Genomic DNA, 19087 nt, shown 5'->3' with positions numbered 1-19087 from the left:
CTAGTCCTGGGTCAGCAGGGGTCGCTACTCCTGCGCCGGTATGTGTACGCTATTCGCCACCACACTGTAATGGATGGTGCGAGCTGTCGGCCAAACTTCAGGCATACCGCCGAGAATGCACGCTATGACATTGACGTTGATTATGAACGCTAAATTAATCAAACCAAGGATCGTTAAACTTGCTGCATTTTCCCGCATAGATTCTTTGCAACTCACCCTGCGACGACGGGCCTCAAAAGCTGGCCTAGTTTTGCAGCCTGGATTTTTCCTTCATCCGAAATCGTCATTCATGGCTAATGAGCCTAACGACCCTCGAAGCTTGTGTGGCTGCATGCAGCTACCATATACTAGGACAGACTAGGGATTAGGCCAGTACGTGAATTCCTTAGGACTCCAACGGCGCATCTCCGGGGGGCATCCATTCTCCATTATCCCATGCCACATCGCTCCTAAACATGTGCATTTGCATCTGCCAAACGAGCTCAGGGCCGAACAGACACAAAAAAGCTGGCCCGCCCCGATCCGTGGACGGTTCATTGACCTGCCGGCCGGCATTCAGCGGCGCCCCGGGGTATCTCGGTCACCGGCGGCCGCCCCGCGCGCCGGGCCCCGCCCCCTCCGGGAGATGATCTGGGTCCGGCGGGGGTCGAGCCAGGGCCCCGTCCGGATCCCGCCCAGCCGCCGTCTCTGACCAGGCGGAAACCGCACACTTGGCTCTAATGAGTCGGCATTTCCTTCGGCCGATTGTAATGAGCACTATCGACTTCCTATAGCCGCGTGTGGTGATGGATACACAGCAGAGGAGGGGGGGGGGGGGGACGTGGAGCGCGAGGGTGGCCTCTTGTGTGGTCCATTACTGAGGCGCCAGAATGTTACCGGCAACACAGTAAACGACCTGCATGTAAATGATGCGTTGCGCAAGACCCTGTTGGAGCCTTTCGCGCATCTACATCAGGGTATTGTGTAGGGAACAATGGGGCATTACTGCTGTAGCATCGTTGGCAAAGTGTTTAACACCATGAAACTCAGTGTAAACGACAAAAACAGACAACATTCAATGCATTGGGCCTTCGATTCACAGAGAGAGAAAAAGACGCGTATAGAGGCGATTCTGAACATAGCTCCTCTTCTCATTCGGCACCACGTCTCACCTACCGCTGAGCGAAGGGCGTCGGACAAGGTCGAATGGCCGGTACCTAGCGCCAGCTGACGGGTCAATGTCGGACCGCGGTCACCTGACGGACCTCGTGCCAGGTGGCCTGGCTGTTTGGAGCCGTGGGGGGCAGCTCGCGGGACTCGTCCATATTTTGGTTTGCAATGAACAGTTTATCCCCGGCTAGATTCACTCTGGGCTGACGAGAGTTTCTACAACTGAGCCAGGCCCGCAGTCTTCAGGCCATTCGTATTTATTTTTGCCACTTGATAACGCATGTTTGCAACGCCCTTTCATCACGACCCAATGCCGGAAATCAAGTTTACCCTGAGCCTGAAGTATCAAGGTGCATCCATTTCCACGACGAACACGACACATGCTGGAGAGAGCGGTGACTGAACTACACCAAGCGCAACCCCCGGCACGCGGGCGTTCGATCGTCTCGCAGAGCCCGAGCTGCGTCCCTTGACGTGGCGCGGTCCCCCTCCTGTTGTGTGCACATTGCAGATTTGGAGCGGAGTGCGACTGGAAGCGTCCAGCGATGGCGTCCGGGCACGTGAAAGCATCCCCGGGCGACGAGGCGCCGTCGCTGCCGCTGGCTTCCGGCCCGCGCTCGCGGCGAGGTGCCGCCGCCGCCGCCGCGTCCCTGCGTTCCCGCCACCGCGGTCAGCGAGCGGGCGGCGCGGTCGCGGAAGCGCCGCCTGACCCCGTCCCCGTCAGGTGAGCTGTATTGATCAGCGGGAATACGGCTACCGCGCGCCGGCCGACGCCCAATCTAGGTCGGCCGCACGTAATCGATGCCTCAAACTCCGGCGCGGCCACGGCCCATTGCGAAAACAACCGACGCCTTCGGAAACGGAGAGGAATCAGCCGCGAACGCCGCGCAAGCGGGGCACGGCATTGCATCGTCGGCGAGGCGTGGTCATCGACGATTGTGGCGCACTGGCCACTCGCCAAGGTCGAGGGCGGGGCGGTTTTGAGTTGCGAGCGAGTGGCGCTGACGAAGTGCGGAGTGATTGGAGGCCTGCACCATGTCTCGCGGCCGCCATTTCGGACCAGTCGATGGCGCCGGATAGAGCGGCCGAGCCGGACAGAGTGCGGGGACCGGTCTCGCGTGTCGCCAGCGACACTGACCGCTCGCCTTCGGTACGCCTGGCTCCCCTGCACGAGCCGCACACAAATTATTAAGCGCCTTCGACCAATCGACGCCGTGGCACCCAGAGCGTGCTCGTTTCGGTGCTCGATTTAGAGGAACGTCAAAGAGGTGCACCGGACTCGAGTGAGATATCAATGCGAGTGGGAGTGTACGATCAGCAGACCATTCCGAGTGGAGTGCACGGACTCGAGTTAGACCGGGCCGAGTGGAGTGTACATACTCTGAAGTGAGACCAGGCAGAGTGGAGTGCAGAGGACTCGAGTTAGACCGCCGAGTGGGAGTGCACGGACCTCGATTTAGACCGGCCGGTGGAGTGCACGGACTCGAGTTAGACGGGCCGAGTGGAGTGTACGATCAGCGTTGGCCAGCCAAGTCAGAGTGCTGCCCCGCGCGTTCCGCCGCTGTGCCGCCGCCTCTCACTCTCCGCGATATGATTGGACTCCTGGGACTTGCAATCGTCTCCTTGGCGCTCCTTGAGCGTCTTGAGCAGCTTCCACTTGGCGGTGGGCAGCTTGTCGTCGGCCGAGCCGTCGCCGGCCTGCGCCGAGCTCGACTCGGTCGGTTGCCCTGGCGCCCTGTCGTCCATCTCCTCGGTGACGATGGTCGGGATCTGGTAGGTGACGGTGGGCGCCTCGGCCTCCTCGTCCGAACTGTGCGCGCGCGGCGAGTCTGGCCCGCTCGTGTCGCCCGACGAGTGCTCCTCCTCCTCCTCGGCGGTGGGGCTGACAGCGCCAGGCCGGCGCGGCTCGGCCAGCTCGCGACCGCCGCTCGTGCCCGAGCCGAACGCGCTCTCGTCGTCCTGTAGCGGCGTCTCCTGCGACTCGCTGTGCCGAAACGAGCTGTGCCGGCTGTCGGCCGAGAAGAAGGCCGACTCGGCCGAGCGCACGCTCGTGCTCAGCTCGTCCTCGGCGTCGACGGAGAGCAGGTGCGCGTCGCGCGACTCCTGGCTACCCTGGCCGTTGGGCGCGCTCCACTCGCCGCGCCGGTCTGGCTGGTCCACGCAGCCGCCGCGCTGCAGGTGCCGGCGCGCCTCGCCTCGTGCCGCCTCGTCGCGCGCGCGCTGCTCCTCGTCACGCGCGCGCTGCTCGGCCGCGCGGCGCCGCTCGCGCTCCGCCACGGTCTGCACAAGCTGCGCCAGCACGTCGTGCATCTGGCTGTGCACGGCCAGGTCGGGCTCGGCCGGGTACGCCTCGTCCACGCGCGCCTGGTGCATGCGCTGCTCGTGCTCCAGCACCTCCAGATACTTGAGCTCGTGGCGATACCACTCGTCATCCGAGTCGATGCTGTCGTCGGTGCTCTGGCGGCGCGAGGAGACGCGCGAGCTGCGGAGCGAGCGCAGGCTGCGATTGTCGTCGTCCTCCGAGAACGTGCGCTGGTTGGGCAGACCAAGCAGCTGGCGTGCCGACTTGTCCGAGTTGCTGTCCACCGAGTCCTGCCGGTCGGTGCTGCCCATCGAGTAGAGCGGGAAGTCGCGGCGCGGCGAGCGCGGCGAAAGTCCGTTGCGTGAGTGGTTAGCGCGCGGGCTCGCGGCCGCCGTACCCGGACCGGCGGCCAGGAAGTCCTTGGAGAGCGACGTGAACTGCTCCTTCAGCCGCTGCAGCGTGATTTCGTTGATGGCGCGCTCGGGTGTTTCCGGCGGCGGGGCCGTTTCCGGTGACCCGTCGCCGGCAGCCTTCTCGACGCCGGCCAGGCCGTCCGCCGCCGCCGGGACCAGCGCCGCCGGCGCCGCTGTTTGTGTGGGCGGCGGCGAGCCGTCGCCAACTTTCGGACGAGGCTGCGATGCTTGCCGGCCGGGCGGCTCGACGGCGCCGGGCGGCTCGGCGGCGTCGACGCTGCTCTCGTCGGCCGACAGCGAGCTCTGCCGCTGGCGGTAGCGGGCCAGTGCGCGAGACACGGCGAACTCACGCGACGAACCGCCAGCCGCGGGCGCCCCGCTGTCGCCGGCCGGTGGCGGGGGAGTGGGAGGCGACCGGTTCTTCACGCCCGGTGGGGCGCAGGCGGCACTGCCCACGGCGGCCGCCCCCTCCGGCTCGAACACGCTGTCGTCGGGGTTGGCTGGTGTCGCGTCGTCGCTGTCTCCGCGGCCGGGTGGGCGCGACGCCTCCGCGTCGGACCGCGACTCCGGTACCGCCGCCCCGTCATCCGACGAGCTGCTTCGCTTGGCCGTACCCACTGTGGCGAAAACGATGTCGTCCCCTAGCTCGGGCTCGTGCCTTTTGTTCGAGCCCACGGTCGGAAATAGTTTTTCCGGCTCGAATGCCTCATTCAGGACGAGGAGGTGCATCTCGGAGACGGTTTTGCCGCCGCGCCGCAGGGATCCGGCGCCCGACATCTCGTCGTCGATATCAGACGCCTCGGACACCTCGGACGAGTCGGAGGAGTGCGCACCACGCCGCCGAGCCTTATGCAGCATGCCTGACATGGTCTTCATGAACGCCTTCTTCTTTCCGCGCGTCGTGTCAGCCCCGGCCGGCTCCATAGGGCCGAATTCATCGGGCATGCTGTTGGAACGCTGCCGCAGTTTGCTGGGCATGTCGGGAAGCCAGCGCGAGACAGTGCTCATGGCGCTGCGCAGATTCTTCCTGCGCTCCTTGGGGGTGCGATTGAGCGAGTTGTAGTCGACCCTGGACTTGGGGCCGGACTGGCGGCCGCCGCCGGGCGGGCGCGGTCCGTTCTCAGCTGCCGGCGCGCGTCGCTTGTCCTCGCAGTCGCCGCCCGGAATGCTGACGAAGCCGCCGGTCGACACGACGACCGTGGTGGGCGGCGGCTCGGCCGGCTGCGTTAGGCTCGACATGTAGTAAGGCGCGTCACGACGTCGCTCAGCGTCGTCGGCGCGCCCTGCGGTGGCGTTCCGAGGCGCCCGGTACTCTTGGTCGGAGGCGCTCGATTGCGACAGCGGGAAGTCCTGTTCCAGAGCGGTGGATTGAGGCGATGGATGCCCCTGCTCTAGATTCGCGGATCGCGGTGGGGGATAGTCCCTGTTCTGGAGCGGTGGACTGCGGCTGTTGGTACTCCCTTTTTGGAGCAGTGGACCATGGCGGCAGGTACTCCTCTGCGGATCGTGACGGCCTGTACTCCTGTCCCGGAGTGGCGATGGCGATGGTCGCGCGTGATGGTGCGTATCCGTGTTCTGTAGTGTTATATTCTGGCAGAGAGCTTTCCTGTCCTGGTGCAGCGGATTTGGGAGGCGAGTGCCGCTTTCCTGGGGCACTAGACTGAGACAGAAGGTGCTCGTTCCCTGGATTAGCAGACCGTGGCGGCAAGTACTCCTGCCCCGGGGCGATGCTTTGCGACAATGCGTGCTCTCGCCCTGGAGTCACAGGTAGTGGCGCTGGGTATTCCTGCCCGTGAGCGGTGGGCTTTGGCGGCCGGTACTCCTGCTCACGATTCACGGACCGCGGCGACGGGCTCTTCTGCTCCGGACCGGCGGCTGACGGTGGCGAGTAGTCGCCCAGGTCGTGGTCGTTTCGCCAGCCCTGGGGCGCCGAACGGGGGCTGAACGCGCTGCCTCCGGCTCGCTCTCGCGCTGCCGACCGCATCCCATTGCTATTCGAAGCCTGTTGTTCTCCCATAAAGGAATGATCGCCGCCCCGTTTTTCATTGTTTGCGTTCATCGATTTATCATCGGGTCGCGGAGAGGTGGCTGTGTCGCCGTCGTCGGCCGAGCGCGCAACAGTTGGAGTGGCGGCCGCGCCAACCGGGTCTGGCGCCGTCGGCCGAGCCGGCGGCGGCGAGCCAGACCGCGCCGCCGCCAGCGCCGGCTCCAGGTCCGCCTCCTCCGGCAGACAGCCGCCCAGGCTCGCCCCGGCTCGGCCGAGCAGGTACACGTCTGGGTTGGACTGGCGGCTGGTGGCGAGCGGCGGCAGGAGCGGCGCGTCGCAGACCCGCTCTGCTCGCACGTGCGCCGTGCCATCCAGCTCGCAGTCGCGACGCGTCCGCTCCGAGCCGGGCGACTCGGCCGTCCGCTCCGCCTCGGCCGGCTGGTGAGAGCGGCCGCTCGGTGGCGCCGCCCGCTCGCCAGTGCCGCTCGTCTTCTGTCGCCGGGGCAGGCCAGTCGCTGAATCAATACCAGCACTCATGCGACTGGGCGGGGCGTTTTTCGACAGGTCGGACGTGGCGTATGCGTTAATGGCGCGCTCGTACGGCGAGCTGTAGCTGTGGTGGTACGGCGCGTACACGGGCGCGCCCTTCTCGTTCGCCAGGGAACGCACGTCGGGTGCCGAGCTGCCGTAGGGCGCGGCGGACGCGCCGGCCCCGCCCCGCCGGCCGCCGCCGCCGGTCGGCCCGCCGGAGGCCGCTCTCTCCCGGCTCAGGGTCGGCGACGGGCCATCCCGGTATGGCCGGCGCGGCTCGCGCAGCTCCGAGACGCTGGAGGCAGCCAGGGAGAAGGGGTCGGCCGGTGCCGATGACGAGTACGATATCTGGCCCTGGTCGGCCTCCGAGGCCCGCAGGTCAAACTTGCTGTCGCTGGCCGCGTACAGTGCGTGCGGCGACAGGTTCGGGAAGCTGAGGTCGCTGGTCACGCTCAGTGAGGAGAAGCCCGAGTCAGACTTGCCGGCGCCGTTGTTGCTGGACTTGCGCGGCGGCGAGGCGGCGCAGCCCGGTCGGTACACGTCCTCCTCGCGGAACGTGGGCGACATCTTGGGCGAGCGCTTCTGGTACTTGGCGCTGCGGTGCGCCGGCGGCCGGGCTGAGTGCGGGCTGGAGGTGCGCAGACTGACGCGGCCGCCGCCGAAGGCGCCGCTAACGTGACGAGCCGGCGACGGCGTGCGGCGCTCGCCGGCCGTCTCCTCGCCGGACGTCGTATACGGCGCGTGCCGTTCGTGGCCGCGCCGACCGCCGCCGCCCAGGTAGCCGGCCACCTCCGGATCTGTGAGGCTGCCGTCGGTGGAGACGCGAGACGGAGGGCGGCTGCGTGAGCCGCCGGCGTACAGCTCGGGCTCGGCGTCGCGGCCGGGCCGCTCGTCGCCGCGCGCGCCACGTCCGTCACCGTGCTTGGCCGCCTTCTTGGCCTTCTTGGGGGATGATCGCGGCGAGCTCATGAGGGAGTCGCGCAGCTGGCGCAGACTGGAGCTGTCCTGCGCCAGCTTGTGCGTCAGCGAGTCGAGTTCGCGGAACTTGTCGAGCGTGTCACGGTCGACGGCGCCCCGCTGGTGCAGTTCCTCGATGTCGGCCGTCTCCAGGAAGGAGCAGGCACCGCCCACGCCCAGCGCGCGCCCCGCGTCGTCGCCGTAACGTTCGGCACGCTCGCCCTCCCAGCCAGCCTCCTGGTCCGACTCGGCGATCTGACCCAGGTAGTTGCTGCGGTAGGCCACGTTCAGGCTGCGGTAAAACTCCTCGCCCGGCATGGACACGGCCGGCGGCGCCTCCAGCATGCGGCGCGCCGCCTCGCCCTGCTCGGTGTAGCTGAGCATGAGGTCGCCGACCACGGCCTGCTGCTCGCCCAACAGCGCCTCCAGCCGCTCCAGCCGCTCCCACATCTTGACGTACTCGTCCGACAGCATGTCCAGCGCGCGCCACGCGTACTTGAGCTCCGTCTCCAGGATGTTGATGCGCGTGCCGAGCTTGTCCATGTACTCGGCGATGAAGCCCTCGATGGAGCCGAGACGATCCTGCCGGTCCATGGCGGCGGCACTTGTCGCCGGTCGCTCTCTTTCGCTCAGTCCGCGGCAGCACGCTCAACGCCTCCAGCCGGAGCCTCTCGGGTCGCTGCCAGGATCACGCAACCATTGCGAAAAGTCTCACATGTCCCAGTTTCACTCGCAGAGGCGGCCCGAAGCGCGCCCGATTGTTCGCGGTCGCACTCTGTGCAGTCGCCGGGGACCAGCCGAATCCAGATGACCTGAGCGTCCCTGGTTTCAGCCGCCTACGCGGCCGCTTGCAGCCGGCCGCCAACGCGGAAGAGTCGGAAGTTTCATCCCAACGCTGAGAGGCGGACGCATTCGCACGGTCAAACGCGCCGTGGTGGCTGCCTCAGTCATTGCATAGACCCCTCACTCAGTGCAATTGCACGACCGTGTTAGGCAATGGTCTATAAATTTATCAGGAAGTCCGGTATGCAAACCTAGTGCCAAATTAATTTGGAATTAAAATCCAAGCTGCTGCCAAACATAAACGCTGCGATGTACCGGTAGCAACTGAAGGCTTTGGTTAAATATCTGACGGATGTCTGGCGACGTTATAAGTTTTTGTTGCCACAACAAAGCCATCTGAAGCCGGCCAAGTTCCTGCAGAACTTCTACGTTTTCAACCGACAAAGAAGCAATCAAACGCTTTGTCGGCAACTTATTCTCAATCAGTTGGAAGAAAACCTGCTGTGAATGCAAGACCGGCACTCTGTTGAGTCATTGATGAATACATCCGGATTGGGAAAATGTCATTGAATTGATTCAGCCACACCTCGCCGTCCGGCTAAATCAAAAAGCCAATCACACAATCGCTCAGCAAGCATACCAACACAGAGCGACCTTCCCACCGGCCAAGACACGCGCCTGCGGCAGCCACCACGTCACGTCACGGCGCAAGCTCACGGCACGTCCGGAGCACTGGGCGCTCGGGCGTCAGCACTCAGCGCCAGCACCGGCGCCGGCAGAGCCGCGGGACGGCGGGGCCGCGAACGGCAGCACCGGCAGAGCGGCCGCGCCCGGTGGGGCGGCGGCGGACGCTGAGGGGGGCTGCCTGCGCGGCGGCGGCGACCGCTCAACTGGCGGTGGGCCCGTATTGAACCCCGCCGCCGGCGGACGGCGCGGGCGCCGGCCAGCGGCGCCGGCGCCGCCAGTCCAGCCCGGCGCCGGCCGGCCGACGCGGACACGGACCAGACGCACGCCAGGGACAGGGACATGGGCCGACCGGCCGGTGGCGACACGGACCGACCGCCAAGCAGGGACAGCGACATGGACCGGCCGTCCGGTGAGGGCATTGCCATGGGCTTCACCGGCCCGACATGGACGCAGCCGTGAGCCCAAGCCGTCTGACATGGACACGACTGCGGGCATCAGTTGTCCAACTTTAGCGCGGCTGTGGACTAGGCCGGCCGTAATTGGGAATTCCGGCAACGGACCGAGTACGAATCACAGCAGCCAGAGGAGGACAGTGGCCGATCGGTGGGTATGGGTGGCATATAGAAAGCAAGATGCCGCGCCGTGTCCTTTAATCATTCCATGGACCCACAGCGTGTGTTCCACACTCATGAAACTGTATTGACGATGCTGCTTCACAGCAGATGGGCGGAATAATTATGAATAAGATATACGGCTCAACGCAGTTCCGGTTCCTTATTTTAAAGTTCCGTTTTCTATTGAATACAAGAATAGCGACTAGCTCCGAATGTGACGGTACTGCTGTCACACCCAATGGCATACTTTCCATCGGCATTAATTGACAGACCTGTGCTCTAATGCCGTGGTGTCGTTAAAAGGATGTTTTTAAAATTCGCGATTGCACCAGAGGCATACCCTTACCTGCATTGCCTCTATTGTTCAAGGCATGCAATTCCCATACAAAATGTCATCCAATAAAACATTTCAAAGTGGCAAAAACCTTTGGTTCGATGTGCTACCATGTGTGGAGCTCATTTTCAGAGACATTAGTAGTGTACGAGATAATTTAGCCTGCTCTCGTTAAGACATAATATATGGACAAGGTTATTTCACTTCGGTGTCACATGGAAACCTGTCTAAATCGATTTCACTACCTCTTGCCTTGCTAATTTTCAAGAGAGGAAACGCGCTATGGCAAGATGTACCTAGTGACTTCATACACTGAACTTTCATCGAATTGCGTGCTTGGGCCGATCCATCATCGTCAGATCTTGAAATTTATTGAACCGATTTTCACGAGGAAATTCTCAAACTCGTTCTGGTGATCTGGGTTAACTTTTAAACGCGACCTAAAATTAAATAACCTTCAGTGTCGACTGCCGCACTCACCAGATGAAGAGATTGGGTAAATGTTGCATTGCTTCATCCAAAGGAAGCGCACAAATTTTATGCGTTGTCCATTTAACGCGCGCCCGGGCGGCCGGTCGGGCACCCTTCGCTAGGTGGAGGAAAATTTGACACCCTGAGATCTCAAGAACTAAGAGAGCTAGAAGCACCAAATTCACAGGGTGTGTTGACCCCTTACGAAAGCTCATTTAGATCAAAGTTTGAGGTTCTCAGATCATGACTTCTGGGTCAAATTAGATCGAACAAGGCCCAATGGCGGGTTTGTCTCAAAGAGGCCCTATAACCTAGATAACTGTTATAAGCAAAAGATCCCATGCTAATTTAAGGTCCGTGACCTTGTTTGTCCTTTCGAAGGTCATGGTGACAAAAATCATACAGGTCTGCTTTAAGTTTTACATTTGAATAAGCGACACAGATTACGCTAGCCAGTATGTTCCTATATACAAAATGTTGCCCTGGGTCATTTTAGGTCAGTGACCTATTCTGACGTTAAAAAAGACCATGGAAGGTGTATAATGTGGTTCCTGTTATCAATAAATTCGAAGTGAGGACCAGAAATTACCCCATACAGCAAGTCATGGAGTAATAAAACAGGTTAGTTTTGACCTCGGTTCGACCTTCGTGCCCGACCCTAGGTCTATGTAATTTGCTTTATCATTGTTGTGCTGCCTAAGAAAGTACCTCAGAGATGTATGGCCTTGTCTAACACTCAGTTGTTAGATCAGGTTAAAAGATTCCCAAGACATTGCCTTCGCTGAAACCATGACCTGACTTTGACTTGCCATAGGTCAGTGACCTTGCTAGGTACATCTAAATATTTTATGCCCGGCAATTTGCTATTCAACTGTCTACAGCAATGTAAAATTTGGCGCGGCTTCGATGCGCCGTTCAGAAACCGTTCTGGAAAAACCTTCGAGGTGCGTCAATTTGACCCCCCTCCCCCCAGCGCGTGTTAAGTTGGTTAAAAAAGGTGGCCCAAAGGCATCAATGCAAGATATTTGAAATCATGGGTGAATGAAGACAGTTAAGAATCGTAGGAGGGGTGAGTAGGTGTGTGAGACATTTATTTAGGCAGGCGTTGGAGCCCAAACATTAATATCCATCACTTACCTTATATTCTGACGCCTGCCTCTGCATTTGGCAGTGCCTCAGACCAGAAGCATATGAATGACTTTGCAATTTGGGGAAGGAAAACATATCTGTTATCGCGTGGGGATCTGCACAAATTTCACATATCTCCGCCTCTCAAATTTTTGGAAAATTGCCATCACATCCCTGTGAATCAAGGCATAAGCATTTGTGAGCTGTGTACTTTGCAGTAAAGTCGTATCTAGTTTGATATAGATCATGAAAAAATCCTTCGGAATTCTTCAGATTTGTACAACTGCCATGCATAAGTCATGTTGAGCCCCGACGACTTAACTTGAGTCCCGATGCATCATAATCGAACTATAAGAGGCCGTCTAAAGCTTCGAATTAAGACACGCGTGTGGGTAACACATTTCATACGACAAAACAGCAAAACCAGATGTGCTGGGACGACACCAGACAATCCTATTGGAAGAGCCACAGCGCGGATTTATATCAAGATCACTTTGGTTGTCCGTTGCTCACGCTCTGGCTACTAGCATTATGCATACTGATAATGATTATGTTGAGGCTCAGGGACGTGCATGGATATGAGCACGGGTGGTGTCAGACGGCATGGATGGGCGGTGAATATCTTGGTGCCAAATGTTAAGGTCGTCATGCTGTCTAGCACAGTGGCCTGTGCATCAGCGCATCAGTGTGTTGTGTATGCCTGACCAAAGGTAACCGGGGCACCATACAGGATCAACAGCGGGAGCAGGCAAAGCCGTGCAGTTTGTTCTGATGACTGATCTGTGTACACCGGTGCAAAGTGCTTCGACGGGAGTCCTTAATCAACTCGATTGACAATCAAATTGTCCTTTTCATTTAGCATTCCAACATTCGCCAACGGCAGACCTAAATGACCGACGCATTCACAATATCTTTCTAGAGTTGTGGACCAACCGTCGTAGCCTTGATGGCATTAACATAATAAACCCGGTGAACTAACGCCTTTACCCCACTTTCTGAGCGCATCACTTTCCTTAATACCTCCATCCCTTTATTCCAACACTGACGCTTCGAAGCCGTTTTCGTTTTAAAGAAAACGTTCATTTTTGACAGCGTCTAGCATTTTTAGTCATTACAAGGCAATGCAAGCGGAGCACTCGCAATTTGATGGCATCGACCGGAGGCGAAACTTACCCTCGTAGCTGTGTGTTCTTGCGTCCGCCATTGGCGCGAAAACGACTCATATGCCTCGTACAAATACTCTATATGAGTGTTTGGATCCAGCGCCTGATGTAAGGTGTCGTTCAGGTGCAGTAAACATTGATGCAACATTACAAAACGTGTTTTTAACCCACTTATCCACTCCACTTATCAACTCCTGAGTTCACCATTGATAACATGTTCGGAAATTGCCCGTGTCGCAAGATAATTTATGCTCTGAGGTCCGTTTAAGCCTTAGCGGACCAAATCCCCCGGTAGATTACGATATCTCGGAGTGAGAGTTCAAACTGACGGCGAAACCAAAAAAACAGAATTAATCGCATGAAAATATGGTAAAACAGACACTGAAGCTGTCGATCGCGCGCGTGAAACCATGAAAGGTCGAAAACAAGTTTTTTAGCACGAGGCATGCCTTAGGTCTGGTGATGTAATTGATAAGCCCTGAGGATGCAAAGAGGGTTTTTGCTCCGAAGACCTCAACCCTCCGGAAGCGATTCGAGTAAGCCCCATAGCCATATGGAAAGACACTGTCCCTGTATTCTTCACCATTCGTTATTAAACAATGCAATTACACAAGGTGTCGATTCACTGAAAAAGCCTGAAAGCCTTCGAAGCTAATTTCTCAAGTCCATGGTCAACATTCCCGAGACATACAAACCTCAACTGACATGATTTACTTGTTTAAACGTAGTCTTTAGACATTTACCATAATTTTCCAAAGAAACCCCCAAAAAACATAATTAGATACGATCCAAAGGATCAACCCGATCCGTTTGCTACTATGACGGGAGCATCAACGTTTGTGTGTGCAATAATAAAATAGCATCGACTTTAAAGAAGTAAACTAAATGATACGATGGGATACAAATCTGACGGCGAAAAGAGATGGCGGGAGTCCGTTCATGATTCAGCTGGTGCCACGGGCTCCGATAATGTTTTTAAAAGGGGACAAAACGCTTCTTACGTAAGAGGCAGTCACGAGAAAAGCTTGTTTTCTTTATACTCTAGTTCAACTGGTTACGTGTTTTGGGGCGAGGGAGGGGTCAAAGCTCAGAACAGATAGTACATTTACATATTCCGACGGATTCCTCTCGCTGACAACTCTGCCCAATCATTTTTTGCTTAAGTAAAAAGTGGTTGGCCAGAGCCCCTTATGTGACCTGTAAACTGTAAGCCCCTTTACTGTCTTTAAAAGGACAGCCTTTGCAAGGCGTTTCGGAATTTATGGGTTGTGTTTGTCGGAATGTCCTCAAAATTGAAAAATGGATCCCTATCAGCTTATAGCACAAACAGTTAGAGTATGTTTGAATGCTGATGATTAACTGATGTCGCCCAAAAATCGGATTCACTTATTCATCAGCATGCTGCTGACAACAGTGGAAATACCACATGAATCGAGAGAATCAACCACAACTCTCAATGTACCATAAATCTAGTCTACTTTTAAAACTCCAAGCAACTTCCTAGTAAACCCAATGCTAACCCCCTAAATGTATATCTTTAGAACGGGAGAAAACAGCTATCCTATAAGGCAACCTTCAAACACCATCAAAGGTTGAACAACAAAAATACTGCTATCCTTGCATTGGATTTTTATCGGCTTTAAGGCGCTGTGATGCCGCATGCTACAACGCGCTATAATTGCGAATGCCTCTAAATAATACTTTACTCACAAAGAACCCACGGTAAACCCAAGACTCTGAAGATAATTTGCTACGCAAAGACACAACTGCTGTATAGCAGAGAAATCCCATATGAAATGGGAGGAAGCGCTGTAACGTGTGCCATGTCTCAAACTTAGCAGCAATGCTCAGTTTGGTTCCATATCTTTGCAGCACGGGCAGAAAATTGCTATTATAATAGGCTTTGGGATCCTAACAGATGCCGAAGAACGGAATATTGCCAGTTTTTTATCCAACAGTAATGCTTGAGCCTGAAGCACTGACACAGCTGTCCGTACAACTTTCGTGTATTCCGCCTATCGTCAGCACCTGCTGTAAAGCCAGTGTTGAATCAGTTGATGGGTTGAATCTGCATGATGGTTGTGATCTAGAGAGCGAGCTTCTGACAACAATGGAAATACCAGATGAATCAAGAGAATCCACCACAACCCTCAATATACCATAAATCTAGTCGGCTTTTAAAACTCCAAGCGACTTTCTAGTAAACCCAATGCTAATCCTCTAAGCTGCATTCTCGTGCCAGCATTGATCGATTGATCTCCGTGACAGAACTCCAGCTAATCATGCCTCGACCTACATTACCAATCCCTCCGTAGAGTCAAGATAGTCACGAAACCCAGGCCAAATTCGTGTTTCATGCCCACGCCCGCACTTACGCTTACAGTCTCTGATGCCCACACCCGCGCCCTGGTCTCGTCTCACCGCCACCCGTCCACCGGAGCTCCCACCGCCCGTCCGTACACCGGGTCTGGCCACCGGGTCCGGCGGCGGCGGCGGCGGCGGCGGCGGAGGCGGCGGCGGCGGCGGCAGCGGCAGGGGCAGCCGTCGGGGCCCCTGCGGCCGCCCGCCGGCAAGTAATGACATCGGCCCGGTGAGGCGACACGCCACGCAGATCGGCCGGCACGGCCGCGCCACACGACAGCCGTACCGGGACCGGGGCCGGCACGCAGCGGCGCCCGGCCGGGTCGGGCCCGGCGCACCTGAGCGCCGCCCGGTCACGGCAGCGGTCACACGGCCCCGGCTGAGTGACGTCAGGCCGGTCATACTCGGGAGACACAGGGAGAGGTTAGGGTGGGGAGGAGATGGGGAAAGGTTAGATATTTGGTAAAGGTGATGTAAGGGGTAAAGCGTGGAGATGGGATGGAGACACGCCGTGGTGGGCGTGCGGCTAGGGGATGATGCCGTCGTGCGCACATGCTTGAAAGCTGACTTCACTATGCGCATGGGACTCAGAAGTGCGTCTACGATTTACGTATGACTGGGAACAGAATATACATGTCAAAAAAGCAAAAGTTACCTCGTCCTTAACATGCCAATGTGGGTGATATCGCGATATGCGTGTGGATGGATAAGTCACGCCATCATACCCGTTTGGTCGGGGTATGCATACTTCGATTTGCAACGGAATTGGAAGGACGCGTTACCATCGGTAAAGCACCATATGTTTTGGCTGTCACGCCAGAGCTTATGTAAGTGCAACATGGGAGCCATGCAATGATATGGATTAGCGTCTGGGGGGTTATGTGTTATCCTTCGATCAGTGTTGTAACGACACCCTTGACTCGCACCGCGCCGCACGGGTACGTGGAGCGAGACTTAACAATAATGATGTGCCGACCTCCGGGAATATCCAGCTATATCCAGCTATATCCGGCTATGTCCAGCTATTCTTGCGTCGCGATCATCGACACAGGGAGTCTGTCGACGCTTTCTTGAAGCCCCGGGCACATGGGACTGCCACATTCCCCCGAGATGCCCCCAATCTCGGGCCACTCTGCCCTCCTCCATTTTCATCTGTCACGCGACCTGTCATGACGGCCGTGACGCGTCCTGGAGGGACGCCGCTGAGCCACCCTCCGGGGACCGCCGTCCGCCGACGGTCCAGCGCGGCTGTCCAGGGGGAGGCGGGGAGGTGGCCCCCAAACGGCGGCGCTCTCGAGGCTTGTTGCCAGTAAGCCCTGGATCGAGCGTCTTAGGAGCCCGACCAGGCCCGTCAGCCAGCCGTCTCCGCGTGAGCCGGCACCGGCAGCGCCCGCTGAATGTCAGCTGACCGTCGGCGAAGCAGAGATGTCGGACGGTGCTTGAGAATGCGGTACGGCAGGCTCTGTCGCCGGGCATCCGTCAAACAGTGGTGCGGCGGGTACTGATCCCGGACGTCAGCTGGACACCAATACCTCAGACACTGTCTTCGGGCATCCGTTAAACAGTGGAGTAACAGACACTGATCCCGGACGTCGGCTGGACACCGATACCTCAGACGCTGTCTCCGGGCATCCGTTAAACAGTGGAGTGACAGACACTGATCCCGGACGTCAGCTGGACACCGACACCCCAGACACTGTCTCCGGGCATTCGCTAAACAGTGGAGCGGCAGACACTGATCCCGGACGTCGGCTGGACACCGATACCTCAGACGCTGTTTCCGCACATCGGTTGGACAATGCTTCTACAGACACTGACGTCTGTTTTACCACCTGTGCAGCAGACCATGTCTAAGGACGTCTGCGACCGGTGCAATGGCCTAGACGAGTCTTGGACCGAACAGTCTCGGGCATAGCGAGGTTCTTTCATGGGATGCCATGGCTTGTATGAAGGCAGCTGTTCACACCCCACAGTCGCTGGTATTCATTTGTCGTGCGTGCTCTACAGAAGCGCCATTTTGTGGCAAGTTGCGTGACGTCAGCAGTCTGCAGATAGGGCATTATGACGTCAGCGGTCTGGAGGAAAGACTGCGTGACGTCAGCGGTCTGAAGGTAGGGCTGCGTCAGAAGGGACCCGCGGAACACCGCCCCCCCCCCCCCCTCACCAACTTGTTCGTAGGTTAATACTGATCTATACATGATGGCGCTGCGTGGGAAGAAACACCTTCACGACCAGAATTTCCTGTCGCGACCTTTACCAGTGGAAGTTACTACAGGCGTTGGGTCGAGAGGGAATGCCAAGAAACGTTGGCATGGTAAAGCCGCCGAAACGAGCGTCTTCCACTAGGAAACCACACAAAATACATGCATTCATTATGTAGTGCATGAAGTAAATCATACGGGGTATAGGAAAATGCTGCCATCTTGCCTCCGATTGATTGGTCGCGAAGAGAAGGCAATTCAAGCGAGAAACGAAACCGACCGTAAATTTCGGCGGATATCCCACGGAAGTGACGCCAACGGGCCGTACAAATGAACAAGCAGGCAGCTTATAAAATGGACAGAGCAGCACTGCCGCCGATACCAGCCTCGTCTCACCACGACCGCTACCCGGCCGGCGACCGGTTCTGGGATAGCCTGCTGATGGACGTGGGTTGGTAGACCAGCACACCGGCTGCCGTGGTGATGCGTAGGGCACGTGCGCTGGCACACCACCAGACCGGCTGCCGTGGTGATGCGTGGGGCACGTGCACTGGCACACCACCAGACCGGCTGCCGTGGTGATGCGTGGGGCACGTGCGCTGGCACACCACCAGACCGGCTGCCGTGGTGATGCGTGGGGCACGTGCGCTGGCACACCACCAGACTGGCTGCCGTGGTGATGCGTGGGGCACGTGCGCTGGCACACCACCAGACCGGCTGCCGTGGTGATGCGTGGGGCACGTGCGCTGGCACACCACCAGACCGGCTGCCGTGGTGATGCGTGGGGCACGTGCGCTGGCACACCACCAGACTGGCTGCCGTGGTGATGCGTGGGGCACGTGCGCTGGCACACCACCAGACTGGCTGCCGTGGTGATGCGTGGGGCACGTGCGCTGGCACACCACCAGACTGGCTGCCGTGGTGATGCGTGGGGCACGTGCGCTGGCACACCACCGGACCGGCTGCCGTGGTGATGCGTGGGGGCATGTGCGCGCTCGCAAACGCGCCGTGTAACATGGCTGGTCTTGACTCGACATTTCGCCATCTCAAAGACTGGTGCCGAAGTGAGTCTCGGCCATGAGCTGGGTAAGGACAAAATTTTGAGATTATTTCACGCCCAATCAGAAATTCTCGCGATTCCAAATATAAATCACGCTTACATCGAGCCTTGCCACCTCCTCCCCCACGGCAGGATGTGTAAATCACGCTTCCATCGAACCTTTCCATCCCTTCCTCCACTGCAGGATGTGTAAATCACACTCACATCGAGCCTTGCCATCCCCTCCTCCACTGTAGGAAGTGTAAATCACGCTTACATCGAGTCTTGTCATCTCCTCCTCCACTGTAGGATGTGTAAATCACGCTTACGTGGAGCCTTGCCATCCCCTCCTCCACTGTAGAATGTGTAAATCACGCTTACATCGAGCCTTGCCATCTCCTCCTCCACCCCACGTGGTCCATTCACAGAGGGCTGATTTCAGCCAGCACTCAATCATGGCGATCCATTGAACCCACAAGCTTTGGCAAACATGTGCTCATTAATGCTCATTTGGCGACTTGTTTCTACAGGTCACGGATGCCCTGGGCCAACAGACCTCCAAAAAGCTTGCAAGTGAGCAGCAGAAAGCAGTTTGGACCAGTTTCACTATTTAATGTCATTGGCCGGCACTGAGCTATCCAGAGTTTTGGTGAGCAGCTGCATTCGCCCCCTTCTGTTGTTGAAACCCCTTTGCCTGCCAAAAGGTTCTGCGCGCACTGGCTACCTACCGCACTTTACGCGAATCATTTTGTTTTGTCGCCGCGACACGAGTGCTATTCCATTGCGGTATTGCAGGGCATATGGACTTCCCTTTCTGCCGGTGCTATTTGCTCGGCCTCGGGCAATGGGCGACTCTTTTGTCGGCAAGGCGCATGCCACTGAAGAAATTGGCTTCATGCAACTAGGCATTTTCGGTTGAATAGGGATGTAATAACCGTATGCCTCGTGAACGCATGAGCACACGCTC

The 19087-nt window shown here is 57.9% G+C and overlaps 1 protein-coding gene across 1 annotated transcript in view; it reads right to left on the bottom strand.

Annotated features, from left to right (window-relative positions):
• Positions 1 to 19087, bottom strand: part of unc-13 (protein unc13 homolog) — a 107937-nt gene that overhangs the window by 70892 nt on the left and 17958 nt on the right.

This window comes from Pollicipes pollicipes, unplaced genomic scaffold, assembly GCF_011947565.3.
Source record: "Pollicipes pollicipes isolate AB1234 unplaced genomic scaffold, Ppol_2.1 Scaffold_5724;HRSCAF=6776_pilon_pilon_pilon, whole genome shotgun sequence".
NCBI classification, from domain to species: domain Eukaryota; kingdom Metazoa; phylum Arthropoda; class Thecostraca; order Pollicipedomorpha; family Pollicipedidae; genus Pollicipes; species Pollicipes pollicipes.
The sequence above is the reverse complement of the archived record's forward strand: the minus strand, read 5'-3'. Positions and strand labels throughout refer to the sequence as shown.